The sequence below is a fragment of the Ovis aries genome, chromosome 10, assembly GCF_016772045.2.
Source record: "Ovis aries strain OAR_USU_Benz2616 breed Rambouillet chromosome 10, ARS-UI_Ramb_v3.0, whole genome shotgun sequence".
NCBI classification, from domain to species: Eukaryota; Metazoa; Chordata; class Mammalia; order Artiodactyla; family Bovidae; genus Ovis; species Ovis aries.
In genome coordinates this window covers 35,332,795-35,340,499 of record NC_056063.1, presented here as the reverse complement: position 1 = coordinate 35,340,499, position 7,705 = coordinate 35,332,795, and positions in this window count along the sequence as shown.

The following is a 7,705-nucleotide window of genomic DNA, read 5'->3' as shown; positions in this document are numbered from 1 at the left end:
TGGGGGCGGGGTGGGGCTCCGCCAGAACAGCGGGGCCAGGGGCCTGGGTGTGAGTGTGTGTCCGCGAGTTCTAGCGGCCTCTCAGCTCGCCACTTCCTCCTCTGTGTTCGCAGCCAGCAGCCTGACCGCGGACCTTTGCGGGAGCAGGCATGCCGAGGTGGGGAATTTTTAGCAGCTCCAAGACAGCTCTGGGCCGGGCAGCTGCCCTGATTCCCCTGATGGCCTGGTTGGTTCTCTGGATGGTGGACAAGTCCAGAAACCTCCAAGCTTCAGATTTGTTTTCCAGGAGGGTTCTTTTGAGAATATGGAGACCATATCGGCATGTTTATTTTATTTTATGTTTTCATTTTCCTAAAGAGCAATTTGATACATCTGTGTTTCTCTCTGGATAAAATCACATGAAATTATGTTATATTGCTTGACAGGCTGCGTTGTTACCTCATAGTATGGAGCGTGTGTCAAGGAATGCTTTACACACAGCGCACAATCATGGAACACGCTGTAGTCTCTTAAAATATGGGTAAAAGCTGCCGTAAGTATCGAAGTCTCTGTTCTCCCGAGAGCAGGAGATATTGGGTTACTGCCTGCTAGTTTGATAGGTATCATTTAAACACTTACTTTAAATAAAAATACACATAAAACAGAGCCCGTTCTGGATCACCTTTGATCTCTAAGTGATACCAAAAGGCCTACATTTTACTGGGAACTCACCTAGCCTCTTGCAAATTGCTTGGCTGTTCATGTATTTTTTAAAAAGATAAACATTTTGTTCCTCCCTTGAGATCAAAAGAAAATTCCACAAAGGTGTTTCAATGTCAGTTTTCTTTCTTAAAATAAGTTTTTTTGTTTTTTTTTTTTCTGGCTTGCTGAAATCTTCCATACCTATGGTATTTCCCTCCAGCCTGTTTCAGCTGAATGCCTAATCAACACTGAGGCCCATGGGACGCTATTGGTGAACCCACGAGTCAGGGTTCTGCAGGTACTTCATCAGGGTGAAGTCTGTTGGTTTACATTAGATCATGTACTTGACCAGAGTCACTATATGGAAGGGTTGCCTGCATCTGTATTTCTAATTTTTCTTTGCTGAGAACTCCCATGAAAATTCACATCTTTGAAGATGGAAAGAACAGTAATTTTCAGGTCTGGATTGCATTCTGGATATGTTCCTGAGGGAGTAAACATTTCTCTACCTATCATTGTTGGGGAGAATTAGGCTGATTGTGGCTTGTTAAAATTTTTAATATTACACACATAGATAAAATTATATGAATCTAAAATTTACGTATACATCATTGAAGTTACATATATAATTCTAAAAGCATTTATATATTCTCATTTATGTATGTGTAAGTCTGACAGAGGTGATCTTTTGTTAACACATTATTGACTGGAGACATATTAAGGCCACTGGCGTTAGTTTCTGCAAAAATCCCCTGGACAGTGATGTGTTAAAAATATTTTGATTGGTCATTTTGGGAGACAAGTCAAGCTCCAGCACCATCTACAGAGAGAGGGCATGAGAGCCTGGTGGAAAGCTGGTGCAAGAATTAAAGGGGTAAGCACACTTCTACCAGGTGGCCTTGGGGTAAAGAACCTGCCTGCAATGCAGGAGATGTATCAGATGAGGGTTCAGTTCCTGGGTACACACAGATATACACACATCCACACACAGACACAGACACAGACACAGACACAAACACATGTGTGTACAGACACATACACACACAAACACATGCACACATATACACACACAGAGACATATACACCCAGACACACACAGACACATACATACACAAACATACACACAGACACATACACACATACACACAGAGACACATACAGACACATACATGCACAGACACATATACACACATTCACACACAGACACATACACATGTACACACACACAGACACACAGACACACATACATATACACACAGGCACATATACACACGTCCAAACACAGAGACACATACACACATAAACACATACACACAGAGGCGCACATACACACATACACAGACATATACACACACAGACACATACTCACAGACACATATACACATATACACACATTCACACAGAGACACATACACATGTACACACACAGACACACAGACCCCCCACACACACATACATATACACACAGGCACATATACACACATCCAAACACAGAGACACGTACACACGTACATACACACATAAACACATACACACAGAGGCGCACATACACACGTACACAGACATATACACACAGACACATACAGACACATACGTGCACAGACACATATATACACACAGACACATACACATGTGCACACGCAAACATACACACAGAGACACATATTCACATGTATACACATAGACACAGACATACATATACGCATATATGCACATAGACACACATAGACACTCACATACTCACAGACACAGACGCATATACACATACACACACACACATATAAACACCTCCACAAACAGACACAAACACATACACATGTACACACAAACACAAACACAGATACACACAGACACACAGACACATACACACGTACATACACATACACACGTACATACACATACATACACACAGCTACATACACACATATATACACAGACACACACACACAGACTCATATACACACAGACGTGTGCATACACACAGGCACATATACACACATGCACACAAGCATGGGGGAGGCGGGAGGGAGAACTAAGTGAGCAGAGTTGCTGGCTGTCCCTCTGAAGAGCTGCCCCTGCGTCTCTGCTCCTGGGCCCCTGGACCGGGCCTGCCTGTTCTGCACAGGCGGGCAGCAGCATCTGAGGCGGAAGGAGGACTCGTCCCTGGAGACATCTTGAGGCGAGGGGCCCGGGGAGGATGCTGATGGCCCGCCTCCCCTCTGCTCCCTTTGCAGCCCCCACCCCTGATGTAACTGCCTGTGCTTCTTCCTCAGTCCTGCGAAGCCTCGGGGCCTGTCCAGGGCAACGTTTTAGATACAGAGAGTATGCCGCACAGGATGACAGGGGCATCCGCCACACTGAAGTGACGTCTACCCTCGGATCCCTGGGGGCGCGGGGTCTCGGGTAAGAGTCAGTGCTCAGTCAGGGTCCTTGTGGGGAAGAGATGGCATGTCTGAGCCCAAGCTGAGACCACCTGAGGATCGCCTGATAGGGAACAGCCCAGAACATGGGCAGGGGGGTAGGGCGCCACACAAGTCTGAAGTGTGTGGCTCCAGAAAGTACGGAGCCCCGAGGGAGGCAAGGAGGGGATGATGACTTAGTCACGGGGGCCTGCATGCCTAACCTCTGCCCTCCTGACCCCCAGCCCGGGGTCCCAAAGATGCCGCGCACGAAGCTGAATTTTAACAAAATGTAAATCAATTTGGGGTGCAGCAATTCTCCTGCCCTTCACCTTCCCCTGGCCCTTGACCTGGGTCCTGTCTTCTCTTAATTGTGAGCATTGTCCGAGGGAGCCGTTGGGCAGGTGAGTTACCCATATGGCCACCATGTTCACTCACTGTCACTCAGTCTTTACTTTTGCTGACCAATATTTAAAAATACTTTAAACCATATGTAGAATTAATCATTGATCCCCCCCCACCCCTCTTATGCTAGGATATGTTTTCTTTTGTGATTGATTTAAAACCAAGACTCATGATAGTTTTCTCAGGAAGTCTCACTACTTGCAGCTTGGCTGGCCAAGGAAGTCACCTTGCTGTGCTGAAGGAGAAAATCCTGACAAGTTTTGTCTTGAGAAACAGTTAAATTCACCAAATTCTTCAGGAGCAGCAGTCTGGACCTTGACCACTGAGACAGAGTACTCGGGAACTCTTTGAAAAGTCATTTGTTCCCATGGCTTGTATTGTCATTCTACAAATTAAACACAACTATTTAAAAAGGAAAAAAGGAGAGTGATTGCGATCGACCCACAGAGATCCACTGGGAACGCAGACTCAGTGTTCCGTGGCAGGTTTCCTTCTGCGGTAATAGAGGGGGGGGGGCGGTTTGCCCTGGGGGCCGGGCTGCAGGGGGCGGGGGGACAGTCCGCCAGGAGGCGAGGGGACGGTCATTGTGAAGACTTGGAACTGGTGCCTCAGCTGTGGGGAGAGGGTCTGAGGGCAGCGTCCATCCAGGAGCCCAGAGAATCCTCTCCTGGGTGTTCCCCTTGGCCCCCCAGCTGCCATCTGGCTGGCTGGCTGTTTGTCTTCATGTGTCATAATGTTCTCTTTTAAAGTACAAGTTCAAGTTCAAGAAGTTTTGCTTCCTTAAGAGCCAGCTTGGTGCCTGTGTATGAAACCCCGAGCTCCTTTCCACGGGGGTTTTTGTTTTGTTTTGAAGTTCAAAGCAGTTCTCCAAAACCGACCTCCCAAACCAAGGGTGGGATATAAGTTCTGTCCTAGACCCCAAATGCTACCATCGGTGTCCCTGGCCTTGTTTTCCTTCCACGGAAAACCTGATGTGGTCTGTGACTCGATGACTAGAAGATGAGGCTCTTGGCAGAACGTTCCCTTTGGCTTTCCTTTTCTTTTTTTCAAGCAGTGACTCTGCAGGTTTTTTTCCCCCTGAATTCTCAGAGGGTGCACAGAGCCGCAAGGGAGAAACGCCTGAATATTTCTGTGAGTGTGTCTACTAGACCAGCCCTAAAGTGCTCGTCTGTTCACGCGAGGGAAATGGGTGTGTTTATTCACATGGGGGAGATGGGAGTGTTTATTCACACAGGGGAGATGGGTGTGTGCACGGCTACGGCAGGGCCGTTCGGCCCACTTGCTCCTCCTGTAATGTCTGCGTGAACTCAGAGAGGCTGCCAGGTGCCCATCTGTTGGCAATACAACCCAGCAACTGTCGTGACAACCATGCCGAGTCAGTCTTTCACATAACACTTGTTAAAAGCTACTCTCCTTCCATCCCCGCCCATTGCAGTCAACTGCCTCAAGTCACCCTCAGACTAGCATTTATTTTCTTAGGTGTTCCTTGCTGGTGCAGTTGTGGTGTGCTGGCCTTTGATTTCAACTAACTTCACTAACATGAGTGATTATATCCCCCCAAGGTCAAGACGTGCTGCAGGCCCCACCTGAACCTGCTCAGGCTGCAGGGCTGGTGCCTGAGGCACCCTGGTCTCCTCTCCATTACACGGCGTTCGAATCTGGGAGCTGATGGATGGGATGGTTTCTTCCTGATGATGACCGAGCACAAAGACACACTTCGAGGAGGGCTCTGGGCCAAGGGGTGGAGATCCTTGCCCTCAGGACAGTGCCCTCCTTAGCACCCCGGAGTCCCTACCTTGATGACCTTGGGTGGCAGAGGCAACTTCATTCCCCAGTGAGATCTGAGTGGAGTCACAGGGTGTCTTGGACACAAGGTGTCCAGGACATTTTTTTTTTTTAATGAATTTGAAATTGTGAGAGATCAAATGGATGAGTGACCCCCTGGGATTGACTCTTTTACTGAAAAGTAATTTAATGTTCTTAACTTTGGCCACTTGATGTGAATAGCCAACTCATTGGAAAAGACCCTGATGCTGGGAAAGATTGAAAGTAGGAGAAGCAGATGACAGAGGATGAGATGGCATCACCAACTCAGTGGACATGAGTTTGAGCAAGCTCCAGGAGTTGGTGATGGACAGAGAGGCCTGGCGTGTTGCAGTCCATGGGGTCGCAGAGAGTTGGACACGACTGAGAAACTGAATAACAACAACAAATCTGTTCTCTGGAGTGGATCCTTTTAGAAAATCTGCCCCAGATTTTCTGAGCAGACAAGCAGACAAGCAGACAAGCAGCTTCAGTGCAGCCTGCAGAAGTGGGCACTCTGACAACAACGACAACAAGGCCAAGGTGGGAGAGGTGAAGTGATGATACATCTGTGTGTTTCCGAATGCTTTGTACCTTTTGGGAATGAAATCCAGAAGAGCCATTCCTGATTACAAGAGGATGCCCAGAGGCCAAGCCTGGATCTGAACCATGCGGTGGGTCCCAGCTTTTAGGAGAACAATTGTGCCTGCAGCTCTAGGGGGTGCCTGCACATGGGCATCCCACCCTCCACACTGCCACTGAGGAGCTCACACAGGGTGGAAGGAGGGTCACTCTGCTCATTTGGCCGTGTTTGGTGAAGGAATGCTCAGATGTAAAGTGATGACGGTGACAACGGTGTTCTAGATAAACCTTTGAAGAGGATCAGATCAAGGCTCTCACACAGATATAATCCATACCAGCTCCAAAGTTTACTGAATGTTTTAAGTAATGAAGAAAGCACTCAGATAGCAAGACTACTGGTTTAGAAGAGAACTTGAGGGACCGCATGTGGAGAGCAGAGAAGGAACACTGAGACGAGCTTATGGATGATGTCACCTGCCCCAACGCGTCCACAACCACAGGGCAATGACTGATGCTGTCTGAGGGACACTGTGGGCCTGTCTGTGGGCGGAACTCTTGGCACAGCTAACACTTTCTACAAGTTAACTTGTCTCTACACAGCTGTAAATTTTCCTCGGTGAGGAAAAACGAAGGTGTGTGTCTGACAGGGTCACATGAGCCCATGGTCCTGGATCTGCTGAGGGTTGCCCAGCACTTTTGTTTGTCCCTGAGGTTGGCAATTTGGTGACTCTGCCTCATACTTGAGGAGGCAGAAAGACCAAGTCCTGGGCCTGAGAGGACACAGCAAAGATGGGGCCCGGCCGTCCAGCCCTATAACGCCCCGGGCGCTGCCTGGCTATGGATCCACCATGGGGTCATGGAGCCGAGGGGCCGCTGTCTCTGTGGGTCTCCAGGTCCCAGGCCCCGGGGACAGTCAGGCCTTTGGGGCCCCCGGATTCTCTGAGGCCCTTGGGAGCAGAAATGGGAGCCGTTGTGCCTCTTGCCTGCAGCGCCTCGCTTTGTCGATCTCACCTGCACCTGCATAGCCTGGTCTTCTCACCTTGATCACCACGTCTGCAGGCCGAAGCTGCCATCCAGGCTGTGGCTGAGTGGCTGCTCAAGTGGTACCTGGTCATCCTGCTGGACGTCTGTCCACCTCGATCCAGGAAGCCAGCAACCTTGGGTCACACTCAGGTCTGTCCTGTTAGAAAAGCCACCTGTGCCAGAGGGGCCCCCGGGCCTGACCCTGCTTCCTCGGGGGACCAGGCCTGTGTCATAAGTGGAGCGTGGTCACATGGAGAGCTGTAGATCCCCAGACTGGCAGAAAGTCTGTCCTATTTGTTTTCTCCCCTGTTTTTACTGCTTCTTATTAAAATAGACAGTTCAGGAAACATTTAGTGCCATGAAGGAGCTGTGCCTGGAAGCTGTAAACCTTCACCAGGTGGGGGGTTATCCTTACCCACTCTGGACCCTGGGAACTTCTTCCAGGGGAAGTGTGGCTCTTGCACTGGGTCCCACACCTGCCGGTTAACTGCACAGGCTCCCAGGAAAGAAAAGGGACCAGGGGCATCCGGAACGGCTCATCTACAGGCCAGCTGTGCCCAGACCAGGACCCCTCCTGGGTCCCTCCTCCAGGCTGGGGGTCCCTCTGCTTCAGAAAGACCAGAGGAGGGAGAGTGAGCCACCCTCAGTGTGGGAGCACTGTTGCTTTCTTCCTTCTCTCTTTTGCTGGGTTTTTGTTTCTGTATTTAAATGAGCATTGGCTCTCCTTGTGTAAGGAAGGTTTGGGCAGGAGGTGACACTGATGTCTCCTGGAGAAAAACAAAGCAAGCAATGCCTCAAATCCATGTCTCCTG